The following is a 24,117-nucleotide window of genomic DNA, read 5'->3' on the forward strand; positions in this document are numbered from 1 at the left end:
TGGATGAATAAAAGAACAACATCAGAGATGTGACATAAGAAACAGAGCCATTGACTAATGATATATATCTTGGTTGACTCAGCTATGCCAAGGCCTGCCTGTACCTTTTCAGTTACCATATGCAAGTATCCAAGTAGCTTCTTAGCCAGATATCACCATTGCTGGCTCTCCCTCTGTGGCAAGAGACAACCATTAATGATGAAAGCCTCACAATGACTCACTTCTCCCTTCCACATATTCCTGTGAATAGCAAGCTCTAGAAGAAAAAACAGTGGACTGCCTCTCCCTGAAACCCCTTGGTAGTCTACTAGAGAGAGATCCTTGTCATCTTCTCTTACTCAGAATTTGCAGACCACTTCAAAGACAAAATGCATAAGTGCATCTCCACTCATGTTGGCTAGGCTGGTGTCCAGATCATCAATGCCTACTGGGAACTCTAGTGCCTGGAACATGGTATCTAGGTTTTATGTTGTTTTTCTAGTATGTATACAGTGGTCTGCCTGTTGTGAGCCACCATGTGGTTAATGAGAATTGAACTCTGGACCTCTGGAAGAGCAGCCAGAGCTCTTAACCACTGAGCCATCCCTCCAGCCCCCAGAACATGGCATCTAGCCTGATAGACAGATGCCAGTGACAAGACCATTAGGAGAGAAGATGACTCCTTCAACACCTTCTTCAGATGCTGGCAAACATGGGCCCCAGGCTATGTTTATAGACCTGGAACCCACAGTAATTGATGAAGTTCACACTGGTACCCACCTCCAGCTCTTCCACCCTGAGCTTCTCATCACAGGCAAGGAAGATGCTGTCAATAATTATGCCCATGGCCACTACACCATTGTCAAGGAAATAACTGATATCCTATCTTGGACAGCCACCTGACCAGTGCATAGATCTTGAGGGCTTCTTGGTTTTCCACAGCTTTGGTGGGGGAACTGGCTCTGTGTTCATCTCCCTGCTGATGGAGTGGCTCTCTGTTGATTATGCAAAGAAGTTCAAGCTGGAGTTCTCCATCTACCCAGTTCCCCAGGTTTCCATTGCTGTAGTTGAGACCTTCAATTCCATCCTCACCACCCACTCTACCCTAGAGCACTCTTATTGTGCCTTCGTGGTACACAAGGCCATCTATGACATCTGCCGTGGAACCTTGATATTGAGCATCCAACCTACACTAGCCTTAACTGCCTTATTTCGCCAGATTGTGTCTTCCATAACTGCTTCCCTCAGATTTGATGGATCCCTAAATGTTGGCCTGATAGAATTCCAGACCAACCTGGTACCCTACTCTGGAATCCACTTCCCTCTGGCCACATATGCCCCTGTCATCTCTGCGGAGAAAGCCTACCATAAATAGCTTACAATAGCAAAGATCACCAAAGCCTGCTTTGAGCCAGCCAACCAGATGGTGAAATGTGACCCTTTCCATGGTAAATGCATGGCTTTCTGCCTGCTGTACCATGCAGATGTTGTTCCCAAAAATGTCAAGACCAATCGCACCATCCAGTTTGTGTACTGGTGCCCCACAGGCTTCAAGGTTGGCACTAATTACCAGCCTCCCACTGTGGTATCTGGTGGAAACCTGGCCAAGGTCCAGAGAGCTGTGTGTTCACCTAGATCACAAGTTTGATCTGATGTATGTCCAAATTTGATCTGACGTATGCCAAGCATGCCTTTGTGCACTGGTATGTGGGTGCATGGAGGAGGGGGAGTTCTCTGAGACCCATGAGGACATGGCTGCCCTAGGGAAGGATTATGAGGAGGTTGGGGCAAATAGTGCAAAAGGAGATGGTAAGATGAAGAATATTAGGCCATTTGCAAAAATTCTACACTTCATTATCTTGTATTTGTCCTTGTATGTGTGTGTAACTGTCCTAAACTATCAATAAAAGTGTTTCTGGTTTAAAAAAAAAAAAAACAGTGAAGTAATGGTCAGAAATTAGAGCCATTTTCTCTACCTGTGCTACAATTTTTCAGAGAACAAGACTAGCTAGCTTTGAGAAGGATCAAATAGAATTTGAAAATCACCCTGCTTTATGTGGCAAGAGCTCTAAGAATATCAAACATTTCTTGCCATTTGCAAGCAAATGGGTCAGAAGATTCTTCCAAGATTATCTCTTCCAGAAAATGGCAGTTTCAAACCACAGAAAATGGATGTTACCAAGAAAAAGAACCTGCTTTAAGAAGACAAAACCAACTCTGAGATATCTGGGAGACAGAGGTGGGATGATTTTCCCCTCCCACATAAGGGAGTTCAAAACACAAGAGAAGCACATTTCAAGCAGAAAGCTCCTTCCAAAGCACAAATATTGGGAAAACAGACCAAGACACGAGTACATTCTAAACACAGCTGTGTTTGCCCACGCCTCCTGCCTGCTAGGCCATGTTTGATTTAACCTGGCAACTAAGGGGGAGGGGGAAGCAAAAGGCCTCCACCTACCCAACCTGTGACTTATCTTCTCCGATCATTATTGTTGATGTTACATATAGTGAATTGACCTCTTATTAAATGCCACAGCCAACAAATAGGCTTTAATAATCTTTTGAGTTTCGCAGTAAATGTGCTTTCAAATGGCTGTAATTTGTATTCATTCCAAGGACAGAGATGCCCAGCCACCTGCTCTGAGTGTGACAGAACGTTCCACCAGGGGATATTGCTGCCCTTCCCAACCCAACATAAAACATGTGAGTCACAATACATTCTAGGAGAATGTGTTCATTAGTTCTGGAAAACAGGGTGTAGGTTTGCCTAGCAGTTCAGAGAGGATAGTTTTTAGCTTCCAGAGTCACCTGAGATGAGGGACCACAGAAGTTGTCATCGAGTGTAAAGCCCCAGGTTATCATCGGAATAATGAGCAGGTGCCCAGGCTGGACTGGTTATCTTAGGCATACATCAGGAGGCTAGGGAACAGACAAGAGAATGCTTGTGGTACAGTATCAGCCCACCCCTAGTTAGGGCCCTGAGGGTAAAACCGGCTGAGCATCAGTATCCAATAGATAACAACAAAAGCCATTATCTCTCCCTGGCTGGGCTGCCAAGTGCAGGGGCCAGGATTGCCTGGTGTTTGCGGTTTCCATAGCAGCGCTGTTTTGTTCTAGCTGGCAAAGTACACAGAGAGGACAGGATCAACATTGCAGCAAATGACACGAACAACCTGAGTCCTGAGCCTTGGATCTCTCAGCAGGCTTTGCCCTTTTTGAGTCAGTGATGGGGGTGAAGATGGATGCTCTCCAAGAGATGACTGGAAACTAACAGCTCCTTCAATCAAGCTCAGCAGCTGGCTGAGCACTGCCATCCATCCAAGGCCACCACTCTGAGACTCTCTAACTCATTTCCCAAAACTCTGGAAGGTACTCAGTGTCATTAACATGGGAGAAAGCCCTGCACGGGCAGAAGAGCCCCACTGTTGTCTCGTACCTGGAATTTTTGAAGCCTTTCTCCTCTCTCAGCTGGCCAGGGAGGCTCCCTGAGTCCTGGTCACTGACGAAGAGCATGAGCATGATGGGTGGCAAGTGTGCCAGAGAGCAAAAGGGAAGGCCCCACAAGAACAGAGGATGCTCAGATCTGCTATTTGCTGGACATAGAAGTAGTTAGTACTTTGTGTTTGTTCCGATTTTGTTTTTCAAGAGAGGTTTTCTCTGTAGCCCTGGCTGTTCTGGAACTCACCATAGAGACCAGGTTGACCTTGAATTCAGAGATCTGTCAGCCTCTGCCTCCTGAGTGCTGGAATTAAAGGCCTGTGCCATCACACTTGGCTACATAAAGCTATTGTTGCTCCTGACTAAAAGGAGAAAATTCTTGGTCTCAGTCTTCGCATTACCCACATAATTCGCAACCAATCTAATTGGCTTCCATTTTACTTATGATCTATTGGACAGACATTAAACCTGTTATCTTAGAATAGAAAGTAGATTTAGCTCCAGCATCAAGGATGCCTGGAAATTTCTTAAATGTTAAAAAAATTACATTTTATTTAATTTGTGTGTGGGTATGCATGTGTGTAGTTCAGCAGATAGCTAAATTGATCCTCCTGTCCCTGCTTCCCCAGCACTGGCACTACAGGTATGTGCTACCACACTCAGAATTTTTTTGTTTGGCTTGTTTTGGGGTTTTTTCTGCCCCCCCCCCTCCACAAGGTTTCTTTATGTATCTTTGGAGCCTGTCCTGGAACTCTCCCTGTAGATCAGGCTAGCCTTGAACTCACAGAGATCTGCCTGCCTTTGTCTCTTCACTGCCCAGCCTCACACCCAGATTTTCACATGCGTGCAAGGGACCCATACCCAGGTCCTATACTGACCTTCTGAGACATCTCACCAGCCCCTACTTTAAGGATACCTAGTGATGTCCAGGCCTTCATTCTCTGTCATTGTCATCACTTCACACTGACCAATAAGACAAATTAAGAGGTTCCATTAAACTTTGCACTTGTGAAAAGTCATGTCAGATTAAGCTCCAAAGCCCAGCCACAAACTCAACCCACAAGTCTGGTAACTGCCTTTTTTCCTGATCATCTCTGACACCAAGGACTTACTGCAAAAAGACTGGGTGTCTGCCTCCTCCCTGTTCTAAGACAGGGCTGTTGTAATGTTACTTCAGCTTGTGGGTGAAGCTAGATACAGCCACAGAACTCAGAGCCATTCAGTGTGTGTGTGTGTGTGTGTGTGTGTGTGTGTGTTTTCAGGCTAACGACCTTAAGTGCTTTTTATTCTGGTAACAGAGACTGAATGCATGCATATATGTATGAATGTATGTTATGTATATGTATATATGCAGCTAGGTCTAAATGTCAAAATTAAAAGGGATTGGAAGACAGAGCTGATATGGAAGGAGTTGCAAAAATCCACTTTTTAAACCCAGCAAGGTAAACATTGGACAGATGTCTGAAGAATTGATTTTAGCTTTGATCAAAAGTCAGACTTCATTGATCTTTGTTTCTCCAAATCACGAGCAGTTGCCGGGCACACTATAGGTAATTATAATTATGTGTTGAATTAATGATGTGCCCTGAGCTCAGCATCAGAATAAAGGGTCTGGAATGTAGCTTAGCACCTGAGGCTCACACTGCTTGGCCTTTGACCCCTCCTGCAGAGTCCTGGGAATGAGTCCAGCCTCTAAGCACCCTGCTTTCATGGGTCCTTGTCCTGTTGCTGCAGCTGAGGCTAGACAAAAAGGCAGGTCATGCCTTGAGGGAGGAGAAGCAACTGTTTCTACCCTTTGTTCTGAGACTAGGCGAGGACTTATTTTTCCTAATTATGAATTGAAAACTGGGCTGCTTCTGTCCCTGCAATCCCTCAGGAAAAAACCTGCCGCCATCCACACCACTTCATGTTCATGTGCAGGTCTGGGTCTGAGTTTGCACAAAGCACATTCAAGATTGATTCAGTAGATAAAAATAAAGCCTAACAAAAAGTCTCTAACTTCCAGGCTTTGACAGTCCAATATTAGCCATCATGTAAGAGTTTAACAACTTCTGTGTACTACACTAAGCATGTTATTAACATCTAATTTATTCTTCATACTTATAAAATGTACAAAGTTCAGAGAGGCAAAGTAGCTTGCCCTGGTTCACACAGCTAGCAAGAGCCAGAGCCAAATTTGAAATGAGGTTTGGCCAACTGGATTCCAGCCGGGCTCTTTCCCGTTGTTACATTAGGCTGCCCCCTCCAGCCTAGGGCAAGAGACACTATTTGATGTAAAAATGACAAATGAGTCTGAAGAAGTGTTGCAACTGCCACTTTTAGACAGGCAGGAGGGGAAATAGTATTGGAAATGCTGGGAATTTTTTAAAATGTTTTTGGAAGGCTAAACATTTACGGGGGGAGTGGGGGACCTACAGGACCAGAATGAAACAACTTATTCTATCTGATACCCTACCGGTTCTCTTGAGAGGTAACTACTCTATCAGATCTTCAGGTATCTTCCAGCCTCCCTTTATGCAAATACAGTGCATATGAATGAATGTGTGTGAGAGAGAGTGTATGTGTATGTGAGTGAGTGAGTGTGTGTGTGGGTATGTGAGTATGTGTGTGAAAATGTGTATGTGTGTGTGTATGTGAAAATGTGTGTGTATGGATTTGTAAGTGTGTGTGTATGTGAGTGTGTGTGTGAAAATGTGTATGTGTGTGTATGTGTGTGTATATGTGTATGTGAAAATGTGTGTGTGTGTGGATTTGTAAGTGTGTGTGTACATTTGTAAGTGTGTGTGTGTGTTTAGACAGAGTCTCATGCAGCCAAGGCAGACTTTGAATTCACCATATAGCTGAGACTGGCCTTGATCCTCCTGCCAAGTGGAAGGATTATAGGCATGTGCCACCACACACATCTGAACACGTATTTATGTTCTTGTTTTTCACAAAATGTAATGCATTCCACTATTGTCCTATACCTTACTGTTTTTCCCCATTTGTACTTTCACTTAAACCAAAGTTCCCCCATGCCAATTCGCAGAGACTTTCATTATCTTCCATTCTACACTGTACTGCACCTCTGATGCCATTGTACTGATGCACTATAGCTTAATCTGTTCAAAAGTGATGAGCAGTGGATTAATTCTGACTTTTTGCCATTACATATTATATTAATATGCTATTCCGCAGGTACACCAGCATACCCATACAATAAACTTCATACGTGGGTGACTGGATAAAAACTGACTGTGTTTTGCTAAAGATGGCCATTGGCAGTTGCCCCCGTGAGAAAGGTACCAACAGGCATTTTGCTAGCAGTACAGTAGAGTGGCTGCTTCCCAGAGCAATTAGCAGCAAGAGTATGTCAAGGCTTAGAGAGGCTGTCATCCCTGAGCTAAACCACTTTCTTGACCCATGTGGTATTAATTTATATTAAGAGGCCTTGTATTTCCTTTTGAAGAACTCTGTTTTCATGAGCCTTGACCCCTTTCTTTTCTGTTCTGTAATTTTCCTTATTTTACAAAAAAGAAAAAAACAGCACTAAGGCTTAGAGAACAAGAAAGCATGCTTGGGACAGTTAATCTTACCTAGTAGGACTGGAACTGAAACCTAGGTCTGTCTCCTCTAGACCCTGAGAGTTTAACCACCAACATGTATATTCTTGTATTATTTATCCCTATTATTGTTTACGTTTTAGTTTTTGAGACAAAGTCAAAAATAGCCCAGGCTGATCTTGAACCCATCATGCAGCTGAGACTGGCCTTGAACACTTGATCCTCCAGTCTCCACCTTCCAAGAGCTAAGATTACAGACATGTGACACCATGCCCATGTTGTTTATCAACAGAAGTGGCCAATAGAGTCATCTGTTTAGAGAGGGTAAGGGGCCTGAGGGACACTAGGTAGAGAAAGTCATAGGTGACAATGTTTCCAAAACAAAGCAATCTGTGCAGGGGCAGGAATGGCCTGCAGCTCCTCCCCCTGGTTTTGCAGAGCCCATCTTCTGCATCTGCCCATCCTTCTCACTCTGATATACAACCAATCTAATCCTAAAGCTTGTTGCGATAACCTGTGTGAATTCAATTCCATTGCAATTCATTTTTTTTCTTCTGAGTTTTGAATTTATTCCAGATAGAAAGCAAGTCCTGTTGTAGGTGCTCTGACAATATGTCTTTGAGACCTTAGCTGAGGGTTAGGGATATGACCCAGTGGTGGAGTGCTTGCCTGGAAAGTAAACACAAGGCCCTGGGTTCTGTGCCCAGTAGTGAAGGCAAAACAGACCTTAGCTGATATTGATTAAACAGAAAATTTCTTTCAGCTCACCTTAGAAATCATCCCACTTTTGAAGAATATGAGAAGCAAAAGATGGGAGGAAATGGGAGCACAGTTTTTCCTGTTGTCTTTTTCTGTGCAACAATATCATCACGAAGTTAGGAGCCTAAAAGACTCTGGGCATGGTGTCACCACACTGTTCCGGTGGAGTTGCAAGGCTACATAGTGGGGGCATGTGGTGTACACCCACATCTAATCCTAGGACTTCAGAGGCTGGGGTATAAAGGTGGGGCATTCAAGGCCAGGCTGGGCTACATATTGAGACCATTTCTCCAAAACTTTAAGAGTTGACTGAGCCTTTGACCTCATCCCAATCTACCTAAGAAAGGTTCTACTTGCGGTAGACTGTTGCAGGATGCAGCTCCTGGTTACCACAGGACAAGAGGTGTCTCCCCGATTTCATGTACCCCACTGCTCTCACCATCTTCTCCCTCTTATCTCACAGGCATATAACAGGATTTAGTAGAGTGGTTCATAGGCTGTGGTCCAGCTACTCCAACAATGGCTGCCTCCCAACTGAAAGTCTAAGAATCCATTAGTTTTTCAGTACTAAAGGCTGATGTCTCAGCTGGTCTTCAGAATACATTGGAACCCTCAGAAAGCAAGCTTTCGTGCCACTGGAGAGAGAGCAAAGGCAAGCAGGCAAAGAGCAAAAGCTACGTTCTTCCGTGTCCTTTATATAAGCTGCCAAGGGAAGGTGTGGTCCACATTTAGGGTTGTGCCCAGTGAATTGGTTAATTCCAGATGTAGTCAAACTGACAACTAAGAATAGCTATCACAGCAAGTAAAGGTGCTTGCTGCCAAGCCAATCAACCTAAGTTCAATTCCTGAAACCTACATTGGGAGGAAATAACTGCTTTGAGCTGTCCTCTGACCTCCATGTGGGTGCTATGGGACACTCACAAACACAAGCACATAAACAATAAATTTGAACAGAGGATAGCTAAGACTACACAAAGGAACTCTGTCTCCAAAAAACAAAATTAATTAGTTTAACAGAGAGAACACCATTTGTCTTTCTGAGTCAAAGTAGCATCCATTTTCCTGCAAATGTAAATGTTGTGATTCTATTTTTCTTTACAGCTAAACAAAATAGACAGACAGACACACACACACACACACACACACACACACACATTGCATTTTATTTATCCATTCACCTGTTGGTTCCACTTTTTAGCCCTTGTGACCAAGGGCAGCAATAAACACAGATATGTATCTCTATGGTGTTTTAACTGAGTTGTTCTTCTGTTGTTATACACAGGTATGACATATAGTCACATGTAGTTCAATTTTTAGTTCCTGGAGAATCTCCACAGTGACTCTCATGGAAAGGATTGCCTCTTTGGTTTCAAAATATAAGGGGGTGGGTGGCAGTGGAGATGGATAGGGATGACATCCATCCCCTAGGTTTCCACAGGCTGCATTGCACTCTGGGAGCGGCTGAGGCAGAGCTACTCAGAGCACTCATTTTGTTGCACTCCTCCTCCTTCACCACTGACTTTAAAGACAACAGGAAGCCACACTGAAGAACTCTGTGAGGCAAGAGTCTGCAGCCAACAGAGATGATAAGGCTGATAGCTCTGGTCAAGAGTCAGCAAAGAACTCAGGAGGGTCCCGTGTTCAAAGTCCAAAGCCCACACAGTGAAAGGAGACAGCTAACTCCAAAGATGTCCTCTGACCTCCACACATATACACAAAATAATAACTAATCTTTAAAAACAAGAAAAGAAAGAAGAACTCTTGGAGAGGAGGTAGGGAACCAGCAAGAGATGGATAGTGCCAAAGGAGGAAGGCAGTGAGAGAGGGAAATGAGTAAGAAAATAAAGTCACACACACACACACACACACACACACACACACACACACACACACGAATCTATATATGCTCACTTAAAAAAATTTTAAAACGGGCTCCTCATCTAAATATCTAACTTTGTTGCTTGTGAGCTCTGCCTTCCAACAAACACCAGGCCGTGAAAGAACTCCAAAGGTGTCCCCTCCAATTCCAGTGACATACTGCTCCTTCCACCCATCTGAGACGTCACCAGAATAACCTTTCCCTTCTTATTCTTTCCAATACCCTATTCAGGATTACTTATGCATTTCCTAAGAAAACTGAAGCTTTCTCTAGAGATAACTTCCTGTCTTTCTGAGCCCTTACCAAACACCATTTAGCAGCCAAGATACACAGCAATCTTAGCTTTCCTGAGCATATATATGCCTTGCCCTCAGTTCAAGGCCTCTTTGACAAGTTTAGGTATTTGTTACAGCCACACCCCACTTTCTTGTTACTGATTTCACTTCTGGCTGCCTAGACTATCACAATGAAATTCCATTGCCTGGAGCCAGTGACATGGCTTAGCAAGTAAAGGTGCTTGTCTCCAAGCCTGATATCCTGAGTTCTATCCCCAGAGCCAACATGGAATGTAGTCGGATTTTCTTTTGGAGTGCCAGATCTCAAAGAGTAACAGAGACTTCTTCCTGAGTATGAAAGCTTGGCCTTAGCTTAGCTCTTACAGATTAAATTAACTGTTTACATGAATCTACATCCTGCCATATGGCTCATTACCTCTCCTCAGAATTGTATGCCCATTTCCTATGTGTCTCACTGGCAAATTCTTTGTCTCTCAGATTCTTCCCAAAGTGCCTATCTCTTCCTGGAAATCCCACCTGTTTTCTCCTACCTAGCTATTGGCCATTCATCTCTTTATTAAGCCAATCAGAAGGTGCCTCGGCAGAGACATAGCCTCACACTATACAAAAAGTTATCACACAACAACAGGAGAAGGAGAAGTGACTCCTGCAAGTTGTCCTCTGACCTACATATGTGCACCATGGCATGTGCCCATACACAGAGGAGACACACACACAGCAATATAAAAAAAAAAAATTTAAAAAACTAATAGACTGAGTAGTTAAGATAGCAGAGATACCTCTCCACAGATCTAGAAGACTGAAGTCTAAGATCAGAATGCCAGTCCCCTAACTTGTATACAGCCCCTTCATCTTCATATGAAAAAGAGAGCAAGCTTGGATCTATCTTAGTGTTCTATTGTTGTGAAGAAACACAATGACCATGGCTACTCTTATAAAGGAAAGCATTTAATTGGGGCTTGTTTACAGTTTCAGAAGTTTAGTCCATTATCATCATGTCAAGGAACATGGCAACACGTAGGCAGACATGGTGCTGGAGAACTAGCTAAGAGTTCTACACCTGGACCTGTGAGCAGCAGGAAGAGAAAGTCACTAGGCCTGGTTTGGTCTCTTGAAATCTCAAAGCCTACCCCAGTGACACACTTCCTTCAACAAGGACACACCTCCTAATCCTTCTAAGCAGGGCCACTCCCTGATGACTAAGCACTCAAATATATGAGCCCATGGGGGTCATTCTTACTCAACCCACCACATTCCACTCCTTAACCCCCATAGGCTTGTAGCCATATCATATTGTAAAACTGCATTCAGTCCAACTGCAAAAGTCCCCATAGTCTCTAACAATCTCAACAGGGTTTTAAAAGTCCAAAGTTCAAAGTCTCTTCTGAGACTCATGGCAATCTCACAACTATAACCCCTATAAATCAAAATCAAAAAGCAGATCATATGCTTCCACAATATACTGGCACTGGCACAGGACACACGTTACCATCCCAAAAGGGAGGAAAGGAAGCATAGTGAGGAAATACTGGGGCAAAACAAGACTGAAAACCAGAGGAGCAAACTCCAAACTCTGCATCTCCATGTCTGCTGTCAGAGAACTGTCTAACTCCTTTCAGCTTTGTTGACTAACAACATGCTCCTCCCTCTCTCTCTCTCTCTCTCTCTCTCTCTCTCTCTCTCTCTCTCTCTCTCTCTCTCTCTCTCTCTCTCCGATCCCTGTTAGCAGTTCACCCTGGCAGGTGTCCCACCACTCTGGCACCTCCAACATCCTGGGGTCTCCAAGGCAACCCAGGCTTCACCTTCACAGCTTCACATAATAGCCTCTCGGGGACTCCATGCAGACACCCCTGACACATGCCTGGCCTCAGATGCTTTCCTTAGCTATGATGAGAGATTCCCCCAACCCCTTTATTGTATCCATGAATGTAGAGCTGGAATCACGTGGCCAAGGCTGCCAAGTTCTACCGCTTACTGGGGCTGGAATTTGCCCCACCCATGTTCAAACACATTTTCACCCGTTTTCTGTTTTTGATGGTTTCTTCCAGTGCTTAAGTTTTTCTTTACTTTCTCTTCACACGTTGGAGGCTTCGCTAGATGAGGTATTGACTGAGGTCACCTCTCCTTGTATTCCACTTAGCATCGGGCTTTTCTTTAAACTTTTTATCCCCTTGAGCACTGGACTTGGCCCCATTAGACTTCTTGGTGTTCCTTTCCTCTTCCTATTGTACATTTGTGTTTTTCCTTGCTCAACTTTCTCCTTTTTATTATAGATCTGCATAAGAGTGGCCATTAATAACTACATGGTAGAGTCAATACTAGACTGTCTTCAACTCTCCTCTCCAATGCCATTAATCCAAAACTCTCAAATTCAGCCTCAGGCAGATTTTTTTGGACAAAAAGGTGGCAGAAAACAGCCACCTTTTTTGTCAAAATGTCACAAGGATGATCTTTAAGTCACTTATTAATATTCTTCTCCTCTGAAGCCTCTTCAGCCAGGCCATCTTAATCTACATTGCTCTCAGCACCACTGTCTTCCACATTCCTACTAGTATGGTGTTACGAGTAGGTTTTCCCCGCCACTGGTCTGGTCCCAATTAACACACAGAGATGCTGTATTAGATATAATTCTGTTGGCCAGGTGCTAGTTTCTTATTGGCTAGCCCCGTCTTAATTATTAACCCATTTCTATTAATCTAAGTATTTCCACGTGGTCTCATCTTACCTGAGAGTGGGCCCGGACCTCTGTTCTCCAGTCTCTCCAATATGGACCATATCTTAGTTAGAGTTTCCATTGCTGTGAAGACACATCATGACCACAGCAAATTTTATAAAGGAGAACATTTAATTGGGTGGACTACAGTTCAGAAGTGTAGTCCACTAGCATCATGGTGCAATATGGTGGCATGAAGGCAGACATGGTGCTGGAGAAGGAGATGAAAATTCTACAACTTGATCTGAAGGCAACAGGAAGTGAACTGAGGCACTGGGTGTACCCTGAACATAGGAAACCTCAAAGCATACACCCACAGTTACACATTTCCCCCAAAAAGGCCATACATACTCCAACAAAGCCACATCTCCTAATAGTGCTGCTCCTTATGATATTATGGGGGGGGGCAATTACATTCAAACTACCACAGACCATGAAGCCAAGCTTAAAGCATTCAACTGCTTTCCTAATCCAAAACTTCAAAGTCCGAATTCTACCAACAAGCAGCATGGTCAGTCTTGTCACAGTAATACCCCACTCCTGGTACCAATGTCTGTCTTAGTGTTCTATTGCTATAGACACCATGACCATGGCAACTCTTACAAATCCCTTCTTCATATAGGTACATAAAGCCCCCACACTCCTCATTTCACCTAAGCCTAATTGCCTCCAGCTAGTGTTGGGATAGGGTTTCAGTGTATCTACCTCAAGGTCTATGTGATGAAAGCTTGGTACACCATATTTATTAGGTGGTAAGAGAACCTAAAAAGTGTTCCTTGGGCCACTGTAGTGTGATTACTTGGCTTGTTCCCATATCCCTATCTGCACCAGGAGGCAATGTACCCAAGAAGCCACCCTCCATACAAAACCTGCATTGTGCCAGTGGGACTCTCAGCCACTGAAACTGAGCTAAATAGACCTCTTCTATCATCATACATGGCCTGTGTCAGTATTTTCTTATAGCAACAAAAAGCAACCTACTATACTTCCAAAACTCTGTTTACAAATATTACCTCATGCATGAAGAGACTCAACACAGTGTTCTGGGGAAATAAAGACATGTTTTCTCTTGCAATTCTGGAGGTTGGTAGGCCAAGATCAAGCTGTTTTTCTCCTTGCCTTGAAGATGGCTACCCTCATACTCTGTTCTCAGAGAAAAACCCTTTTCCACATCTGGCATCTCTTCCTCACCTTCAAATAATACTGGCCTATTGAACGTTGAGCATGAAGCCTATAATGCAGGTGACTGGACAGGAAGATGGTGAGTCTAAGACCATCTGAGGCTACATAATTAATTAAATCAAGACCAGCCTGGTCCTAATGAATTCCAAACCAACATGGGCTACTGAATGCATCCCTGTTTCAAAAACCCTTAAGAGGAGGAGGAAGAGGACTAGCTGTGCTGGATTAGGGTACCATCCTTAGGACCTCATTTAACCTTAATTATACCCCCCCCATGATGGCTCTATTTTGGGGAGAAAGGTATTGCTGGAAATTGAGGCTTCAAAGTCCCAATTCCTCTGTCATTGCATACACCCCAGGCCTGACCCTCTGTCATGGCACACACTCCAGGCCTGTTTAAATACTGTCACATCAGCAGGTAGAGCTTCTACATACAGATTTTGAGAGACAGTTCAATCCCTAACAATGGCATGCCTTCACCAGACACAATGACATCACCAGGCATCAAGACACCATGAGCACTTGAAGGGCCCTTCTGGTTTGCCTGTTTCTTGTCATACCCACCATCACTAGGTGCTTTTATCCTGAATACATTCACAGGGCCTGCATATACATGTGTATCTGCGTGTGGTACAAGCTCCAAGGCCTTGTAACAGAGATGATGTATCCCCACTGAAGAGAAATGACAGTCAGAGCAAGAAGAAGGAGCCAATTTGTCACTTAATGCAGAGCCTGCTCGTTCTGCAGCAGGCGCCTCATACTGGGACTGATTACAAACAAGATGACATTTCCCTGTGGGCTGCCTCACGCATTATTATAAATAAACACCACTCCCTTTAGCATCTGCACGGCTATCGAGAACAGATTCTCCTCTTGTTGCCTTAGGTGCACAGTAAATATCCCGGGGACCACAATGGCCTTCTTCAGTGTATAAGAAAGGGGTATTGTTTCACATGAGACAATTTCATAAAGTGAGACTGTCACACAACTCATGAGAACAGAAAACATACACAGAGTTGGAATGACGCTAGGAATTCATTTCCAAGAAATGTTAGCTTTAAACTGTGCTGGGAGTTCTGTTCCAAAGGCTTAGGCAGCTGGATACAGGCCTGGAGACTTGTGATCCCAACACTCAGAAGGACCACACGTTCCAGGCTTGGGATCCATAGTGATACCTCGCCAAAGAAGAAGAAAGCAGGAGAAGGAATAAGAAAGAGAAGAAAGAACTACACAGCCTATAGTTCAACAGATGTTTGGAGTTTGTTTTGGTTTGTTTTTTCTTTTTTAAGTATTTTTTTTTTAATTTATTTCTCATCAGCCCAAGAGAGAATCAGTGTTTTCTGGAAGTGTTTCCTGAAAATCACAGTGGGATTTTCAAGATGGAAATAAATCTGTTAAATTTTTTGAATATCTCTCTGGCCTTGCCCTGACTGTTCCAAATCTATCATCTTATAAGTTTCAAATAAATACGTTATTTTAACCAACGAAATATAGAGCAACTGACTTCTATTTATTTCCTTATGCTTTCCTTCGGTGCAAGGGTGAATTTGATCTGCCTGTGGAATTTTTTTTCATTTCAGTATCTATTCACTCATTTTCTATCTGCCCTTCCCCCACTTCTCCATGCTTTTTTGTCTTTTCGATCTTTCCCTCCTACATAAACCTGGGCGAGTTTGCCATCTGTCTGTTTCAGGCGTGACGTGAGTGCCCCCTGCTGTCAAGAATGGTGAACAGCTCCACAGCCAGGCAGGTTCCAACCAATTCGGCAGATAAGAAAAAAACTACATCTCTAGGCAAACACTGAAAGGATTGTTAAAATGAATAATTTATTAAATCGCGATAGTTTATTGACCGGCCTTTCATTATTTGCTTTTCAGTTATTAAACATACCCGTGAAGCTTCTGGGTGTCAGCCCTTGGCCCACTCCAAGCTTTTTTCCCAGGCAGGGATGTTTCCAGCCCCTTGTTTCTCTCTACCCAAGACATTTTCGATCTCTTTTGTCAGGTCGGGGTCAAACTACAGTTGTTCCATGATGACTTTATCAATTCTCAGTTGATAGACTCTAAATGAAAAACTGCCCGCTGCTGCCTCACAGCCACTTAAGAAGGGGGTTATCTATGTAATGTTCTGTCAATCGAGCAGGGTCTGTGACAGACACAGGGAGTCAAGTGAAATAGGGAAAAGATGTTTGTAATGCCTTTTATTAGTTAGTCCCTGTCCCCCACATCAAAGACTAGCTGACATCCATCCTGGACTATCCTTCCAAATCAAAAAGCAAAGGGAAGGAATGCGTGCATGCATGCCTGTGTGGGCACATTTCCCTTCTGAAGGAAGGAAGTCAGCAATATGTGCTTTAGATAATTAATTACACTAATCTGTGCCTTTCACCTTGAGGTAGGTCAAGGTCAAAAGCAGCAGGCTACAATGGGAAGGGCACATCCCAAGAAGAAAATCTCCAGATTTGAAGGGAATATGCTAGTCTGTACCAGGGAGTCCTTGATTCTAAAGGACAAACTTTTGTTTAGTTTGGTTTTAATACAATATGTTCTGACCCTACTTTCCCTCTCTCCCAGCTCTTCCCAGCTCCTCAATTTTACAAAGCAGGACTTCAGAAAGGTGTGTGTGTGTGTGTGTGTGTGTGTGTGTGTGTGTGTGTGTCACCCAAAAAATAATAACTAAGCCTCAAGGCAAAGAACAGAGAAGAGATTAATAAATTTCATTCTACAAACCCAAATTTTAAAACAAACCAGACCAAGTGAGAAGGTTCAGTGGGTAAATGTGCAAATGCCTCAAGAGTTCACAGCGAAAGGAAGGAACCAGCTTCTCTGGTTTTCACATTCAAACCCAAATCCCATCACAAACAATAACAATAAATAATGTTTAAAGAGGAAAGAGAAATCCCAGTTGGTAACGATGGTACTGAAGCTATTCACAAACATAAGTCTCTCTCTCTCTCTCTCTCTCTGTGTGTGTGTGTGTGTGTGTGTGTGTGTGTGTGTGTGTGTGTGTGTGATAAGTCAGTTGAGTCATCAGGGATCTACACCGGTATGAAAAAAATATATTATCATATATTTGAAAAAGTTAATGGTAAATAAAATTAGAAATGTCATCAAATTATATTCCCTCTCTCAAATTAAATATGACTTTCAAGTACAGGTTACACTTTGGCATTTTTCTTTCTTAACACTGAGCATTTACATGCTTTGCATGCAGAAAGCTCAGGAAAAATGCAGAATGGGACCAGGAAAAGATCTTTCCAATGAGAACTTCTGTCCATCCTGCAGTCTGCCTGCTACATGCACCTCTGATGTCTAGGAATGAGGCTGGACATCTTTGTGGGCTGAATGCCATGTCACAATGACAAAAGGTTGGACAGCCTTGGCTTACACCAAATAGTCCAGAAAGTTCGTAAGAGAAAACTCATTTTAGTAGCCAAGAGCCCTGATTCACTTGAAGTGAATCTGATGCTCTGGCTTGGGTTCCAGTTGTGGTTTCTCCACATGTCATATGTGAAGCTTTAATTTCCTTGTTGGTAAATGAAGCTGGTGTTTCTTCCTTTATAAAATTAAAAGGGGGTCCATCCAGCCATGCATATAAATATCTAACACAATTAGTGCCATCAACCATGTGTGATACAAGTGCAGAGCTTTCTACCTTCATTCCTTTCTCTCTGTCCCAGAAGCCATCATGCTCAGGAAAGGGGGAGTTCTGGCCACACATGGCAATGCACACCTTTAATTCCAGCACAAGGAAGGCAGAAGCATATGGATCTCTGTGAGTTCAAAGCCAGCCTGATTTATATAGCATGTTCCAGGCCAACCAGTCTACACAGTGAGACCCTGCCTCAAAAATAGCTGGGGGGGTGGGGGCCTAGAGGACAGAGATCCTAACACTAAAGAGGATAGAGGAAATAATCATTACCTCCTAGGCCATGGATTTCTCCTGATTAACCATTTGCCTTCCAATGTTTGCAGTGAGCTGGTGAGTTCTCTCTAAAAGGCCAAGGCAGGTACTCAAATTGCCTTCACTGATCACTCCCTGCCCCCACCCCACAAGAGCTAGGGATGGAAGCCAAGGCTTCTCTCATTCTGGGCAAGCATAACTCCAGCCCTGCAGTCAGTGGGTTTTGTTTTTGGATTTGTTTTTGTTGTTGTTGTTGTTGTTTTTGTTTGTTTTTTTGGATTTGTTGTTGTTGTTATTGTTGTTGTTTTGGTTGGGGTTTTTTTTTTTTTTTTTTTTTTTTTGGCCTTTTTTTTCTGTCAAATAGCTCCCCACTAGGGAATTCTTCACTAATATTGGTTTCTATCTGTTCAAGCTAATAAAACAAGAAATAAAGTGAAGGAACTTAAATGCTAAGTTAGAAACCATTATAACAGAATTGTTCTAATCTTAGCATTGCACTACAATTGAAACTTTTAGTCTTTCCATTAAGCTCTAACAATGACTAATAATTACCCAAGTAACAACAAGCAACACAGACAGCTAGTTTTTAAATGGTCAATGCAATGGTGAAGGTGTGTGCATAAGATTATGCAAGTAGCAAAGAGGAACCCTGTCCTGGTTGAAGGGCTGAAAGGGAAGAAGGAAGCAAGTCAACCTTCCCTAGAGACCCAGCTGAGCCCTGAATCTTCCTCTTCCTCTTCCTCTTCCTTCAGCTCAGCCCTCCTCTTAACTTGTAATAAGTCTGGGCATGAATATGTCCAAACCTGAGGAAGGGATTATAAGGGAGACCCCCCCCCCAAAAAAAAAAAACCACACTTCAAAGAGCACATTGTTACACATCTAAGAACCAAAGTCACCTGCAAGCAAAGTAAGTGATGGAAACAATCAGGCTTGAGACAATTTGTTATTACTTCAAAGCAGCGCAGGATTAAAGGAGAAGAGTGAGACAGAGGTGGGAAGAGGGCGACAAGGGGGAGGCACAGATGAGGAAAGAAGAGCAGGAAGGAAGACTGAACTAGTAGCCCACATAGAAACCCCACATGCACATTTATACAGAGACTTTCACTTCCCATAATGAATCTGTCCGCCCTGATCAGAATTGACAGGGAGCAAATCACCATGAACCCCAGCACTTCTCATGATTTGTATCAGAGGAATGGAGGACATTTATGCTGATAAGTGCTTTGAAATTTCCTGAGCGATGATGCTAAGTGCAAGATGTTGCTATTATGTCCCCTGCGTCCTTCCTCGGTCCTTCAGGAGACTTTCGGATGTTGGAAAAGGTATTGTAATGATGTGGGGTCAAGGAAAATAGTAGGCAAATGTTGGTACAGACATCCACAAACAATACCCATGTCATCTTTTCAAAACTACATTTCACTCACTCCACAGCAGAGGAATTTTTGATAAGCTTGGAGAGAGTGCAGTAATGCAATTGTCTGGCAGAGGCTGCTTTCTTCCCCGCCCTCTATAGGGATCTATTAAGGAAGCAGGAAATGGAAAAAGAGGCAGTGCGTGTGATGGATGTCACTTAACATTACTTCTTATGAAGTTCTTCTGCAAAGGCCCTTGGTATAGGCAGACATAGAACAAGGTAAGCACATAGATAAACGATCACCCAGCATTCCGGGGTTATTTGCCTCAGCCCTTTTTGTGAACTTGCTGGGACTTGGTGAGGTTGCAAGAGAGATTCTAGAGAGAGTATAATATGATCTTGTCACAGTGCCAATATGTGGAACATAACAAAATAACAACAACAAAAAGAAAAAAAAAGATTTGTGGCTTTTGTCTGCAAGATCTGATGGATTAGAGTGTTAGATTCTTCACTGTTGGTAGGGGAAAATGAAGGCTCCAATCCCCCAAGCCTTTGTGACTGTTTCATTGCACTTTTATGGATGCTTTTGTTCTGATCTGGAGAGTCAGTAAGGCTCAGACCCTCCACAGGCCAGTAATGAAGCTATGAGAAGCCACATATGGCCATGCTTATAATAAACCGTGCTGATCCACATGTCACCAGGGAGGGTGTTTAGTAACAAAACAAACTCCCAAACAAGTGATCACAGTGCCTTATGCTTGCACAGTGTCTTTTTGTCTAGAAGCTTCTCCAAGCATTTTACAAACTTGTATAAAGGGTCCCTCACCAGTCATTGGGATGCAGTTGCATCTAGGGCAGAATAAAGGCAAAGGCTTTGCCAGAAAATGAAGATGCTTTCAAGAAAAGTTACTTTGTAGGCTAGTGAGATGGCTCCTTGGCTCCTCCTGCCAAGCCTAACAATCTGAATTCCATCCCCAGGACGCACTTGGTTAAAGGACAGAATTGACTCCTGCAAGCACACAGATGGCCCACACAATACATACACACAAGTGTGTGTGTGTGTATGTGTGTGTGTGTGTGTGTGTGTGTGTGTGTGTAAACAGGATTTCTTTGTGTAGCCCTGGCTGTCCTGGAACTCACTCTGTAAGCCAAGCTGGCCTTGAACTCACAGAAATCCACCTGCCTCTGCCTCTGCCTCCTGAGTGCTGGGATTAAAAGTGTGTGCCATCACTGCCCAGCTTAATATAATTTTTTTATGTTAAAGAAAAAGGCTATTTTGCAAGTGTAGCTATAAAATCTTCTAATTTTTCTTTTTCAGGTGGTGGGGGGAAGGATTTCAGCTAGTAGACACAGAGCACAGGACTGATGTCCTAAGGAACAGCATTAAAGAACTGCCACACACTCTTCACCCATCAGGCTGGGTGACGGAGGCCACATTTTCCTGGAGACTAAGACGGTTGGATGTGTCATCTGTGGAAGCCCCAGACTCTTTTTCAGGCCAGCTAGCAGAATCAGTCTCCTCAGAATCTACGCTTAACCCACAGGGCCTAGCCACCAGCAAAACCTAGTACAGAAATTCTCCACAGGGCTAGCTTTGTGTCTGAACCTACAGGAGAGTTCTGGCTAAACAGGGGCTTCAAGGCCCATATGGGCTACGCAAGACACAGGCTTGAAAAAAAAACAAACAAAATAAAATAATAATAAATCTCCTCATGACTTCCAGCAGCATCCCTCAAGTCAGTATGAATAAAGAGTATAGCCTAGAGTCCTGATTTCTTAACTTAAGACAACCGTTCTCTGTAGATTTGCCTCAAACTCTTAAAAATCCTAACTCGGCCTCCTAAATCCTAAGACTACAGTTATACGCAACCACGCCATTTACCAAACCTGTTCAGGCTCCTAATTGAAATGTCATTGTCCTAGTTTTGCTCACTGTCCTAAAAACGGTGTCTAAAGTCCCCTCTCCTCAAAAGCAAGGTCTAACGTAGGCTTGATCCTTCCACTAAGAGCTGTGTCTACAGTTCTTGTTAAACTCTGGCAAGACCTCATGTCCACGACACACTAATATGCAGGCTTATTCTCCGCATTCTGTCCTGGTGGCAGTAATTATTATAGACCCCAGCCAAGACTCACTCCCTTATCAGTCTTTCCAATAATTCTCACCTGCAAAAGAGGCAGTTTTATCCTTCTTCCTGGCAGAGATTTTGAAGCCAAGAACTCCAGTGAATTCTCACCTGACAGAGTTTACTGCATTTTTCTGAATATACTGCAAGACATTTATTAGTAGACTATGAAGTATTTATAATGGTAATTAAAACTAAGCTATCACGAATGGAGTAAAGGCAGAGTCAGAGGTAATGCTGTTACTTTTTATTGTGTATTTGCTCTTCCTGTAATCTAATATAAAAACTCCTTCACTAAGTTGCTAAGACATTTATCTTAAGGCTGGTGTTACACAAATCTTTTTCCCACAAGTAAGACTCATAACATACCCAAAGTCACTATTAAAAGAGTTCCAAGGCAGCAATGCAGAGAACTGTGTGTCTGTGTGCTGCTGGCAGATACAAATATAAATTTTCTGTAAGACAAAAAGAAGGCAAGCCAGGCAATGGTGGCACAGGCATTTAATCCCAGCACTCGGGAAGCAGAGGCCAAAGGATCTCTGTGAGTTCAAGTTCAGCCTGGTCTACAAAGCTTTTTCTAGCCAAGGCTACACAAAGAAACCCAGTCTCAAAAAAAAAGAAGGAAGGAAGGAAGGAAGGAAGGAAGAAAGAAAGGAAGGAAGGGGAGGAGAAAGAGGAGGAGGAATGAGGGAGTTATTCATGACCCTAGCTTGGTAGCATACACCTTTAATCCCTGAATTTGAGAGACTGAGGCAGGGGGATCACCATAAATTCAAATACAGCCCATAATACAAAGTAAATTCCTGGCCATCAATCTGGGACACAGAATGAGGCTTTAAATTTATTCTTTTTAGTCTAGGTATGTAGATGCCCCTCATCAAAAGAATGGATAAAGAAAATGTGGTACATATATACAATGGAGTACTACTCAGCAGCTTTTTTAAAAATGACATCTTGAAATTCGCAGACAAATGGATGGAACTAGGGAAAACCTTCCTGAGTGAGGTAACCCAGACACAGAAAGACAAACACGGTATCTACTCACTTATAAGTGGATATTAGACATAGAGTAAACAATAACCAGCCTACAATCCACAACCCCAGAGAAGCTAGGAAACAAGGAGGACCCTAAGAGAGACACACATAGACCCCCCAAGAAGGGGAAAGGGACAAGATCTCTTGAGTAAATTGGGAGAGTAAATTGGGGGAAGGAGAAGGGAGGGAGGAGAGAAAGAAGGGGAGAAGGTAAGGGGGAGGAGAGCATGAGGGATCAGGAAGATCCAGTTGGGGGAAGGACAGAGAAGGACAGCAAGGAAAGAGATACCTTGATAGAGGGAGATAGTATGTGATTAACGAGAAACCCAGTACTAGAGAAATTCCCAGGAATCCACAAGGATGACACCAGCTAAGAATCTAAGCAATATTGGAGAGGCTACCTTAAATGCCCTTCCCCTATAATGAGATTGATCACTACCTTAAATGCCATCATAGAGCCTTTATCCAGTAGCTGATGGAAGCAGAAGCAGAGATCCACAGCTCAACACTGAGCTGAACTCCTAGAATCCAGTTGTAGAGAGGGAGGAGTGATAATATGAGCAAAGGGGTCAAAACCATATAGGGGAAACCCACAGAAACAGCTGACCTGGGAGCTCACTGATTCCAGACTGACAGCTGAGGAACCTGCATAAGACCAATCTAAGCCCTCTGAACGTGGGTGACAGTCTGGGGGGGGGGGGCCTGGGCAGTCTATGAGGTGTTATGAGTACTTTCCCACCAGCCTGGTCCCAGAATCACATCAGTCCCAAAATAACATAGAGACTCTTATTAGTTATAAATCTGTTGGCCAATGGCTAGAGCTTGTTATTGGCTAGCTCTATCTTAAATATTAACCCACTTCTATCAATCTAAGTGTTTCCACATGGTCTTATCTTACCAGAGAAAGGGTTCAGACCTCTTACCTCTCTCTTGTCCTACATCTTGACTCCTCTCTAGTACATCTCCCAGAATACTCTTTGTCTCCTAGCCCCACCTGTCTTGCTTTCCTATAGGGCAACAGTGCTTTATTCATTAACCGATAAGAGAAACATATTTACAGAATGACATCTCCCATCAATGGGACTATGTCAGTGGAATCTGTATTTGTCCTTAGTACATGAACTGGCTTTTTGGAACCCATTTCCTGTGGAGGGAGCTCTTGCTCAGCCTATATACATGGGGGAGGGCCTCGGTCCTGCCCAAATGATGTGACAGACTTTGATGATCCCGCATGGGAGGCCTCACCCTCTCTGAAGAGTGGATACGGAGTGGATGGGATAGGGAGATGGTGGGAGGAGTAGGAGGATGGGAGGGACAGAAAACTTGGACTGGTATGTAAAATAATATTGTTTTTAGGTTTTAAAAAATAAATAATTAAAAAATTAAAGTTAAAACAACTATTAAAAATGCAAAAGGAAGACATAAGGTTTAGAACTGAGTATGATGACACAGGCCTACAATCCCAGCACTTAGACCAAAGGTGGAGAAGCTAAAGTTCAAGGCTATCCCAGGCTTCATAGTGAGACAAGAGATGGATGGGTGGTGAGAGGTGGGGGAGGGAGGAGGGAAAGATTGGGATCAGTAAAAAGCAATTTGTTCTTACTAAAGATTGAGACACACCTGAGTGGTCTAAATTCAAAGCACTTAATGACCCCAAGTCAGTGGGATGTGTGAGCACACACGCAAGCCTGCATTGGAGTGCACACTTGCAGCTACAGAACAGACCTCAAGGGTTATTCCAGCTTGTCTGCCACACACACCTCTGTAACAGGCATAGCTAGCCTAGAGACCCCCAACAAGCAGAGCCACAACCAGGTTCTTCTGACAACACTGGAGGCGAGTTTAATTTAAGTTGATTTTAAGTCTCTTCCATTGGCCTCTGGTATAAAGACAGCAGGCTCATCATCCATGAAA

At 43.4% G+C, this 24,117-nt stretch overlaps 1 pseudogene; it reads left to right on the plus strand.

Annotated features, from left to right (window-relative positions):
- Positions 1 to 654: 654 nt before the first annotated feature.
- The window catches only part of LOC127216310 (tubulin alpha-1C chain-like), a 52,497-nt pseudogene continuing 29,034 nt past the window's right edge, over positions 655 to 24,117 (plus strand).

The sequence above is a fragment of the Phodopus roborovskii genome, unplaced genomic scaffold (assembly GCF_943737965.1).
Source record: "Phodopus roborovskii unplaced genomic scaffold, PHOROB, whole genome shotgun sequence".
Taxonomy (NCBI): Eukaryota; Metazoa; Chordata; class Mammalia; order Rodentia; family Cricetidae; genus Phodopus; species Phodopus roborovskii.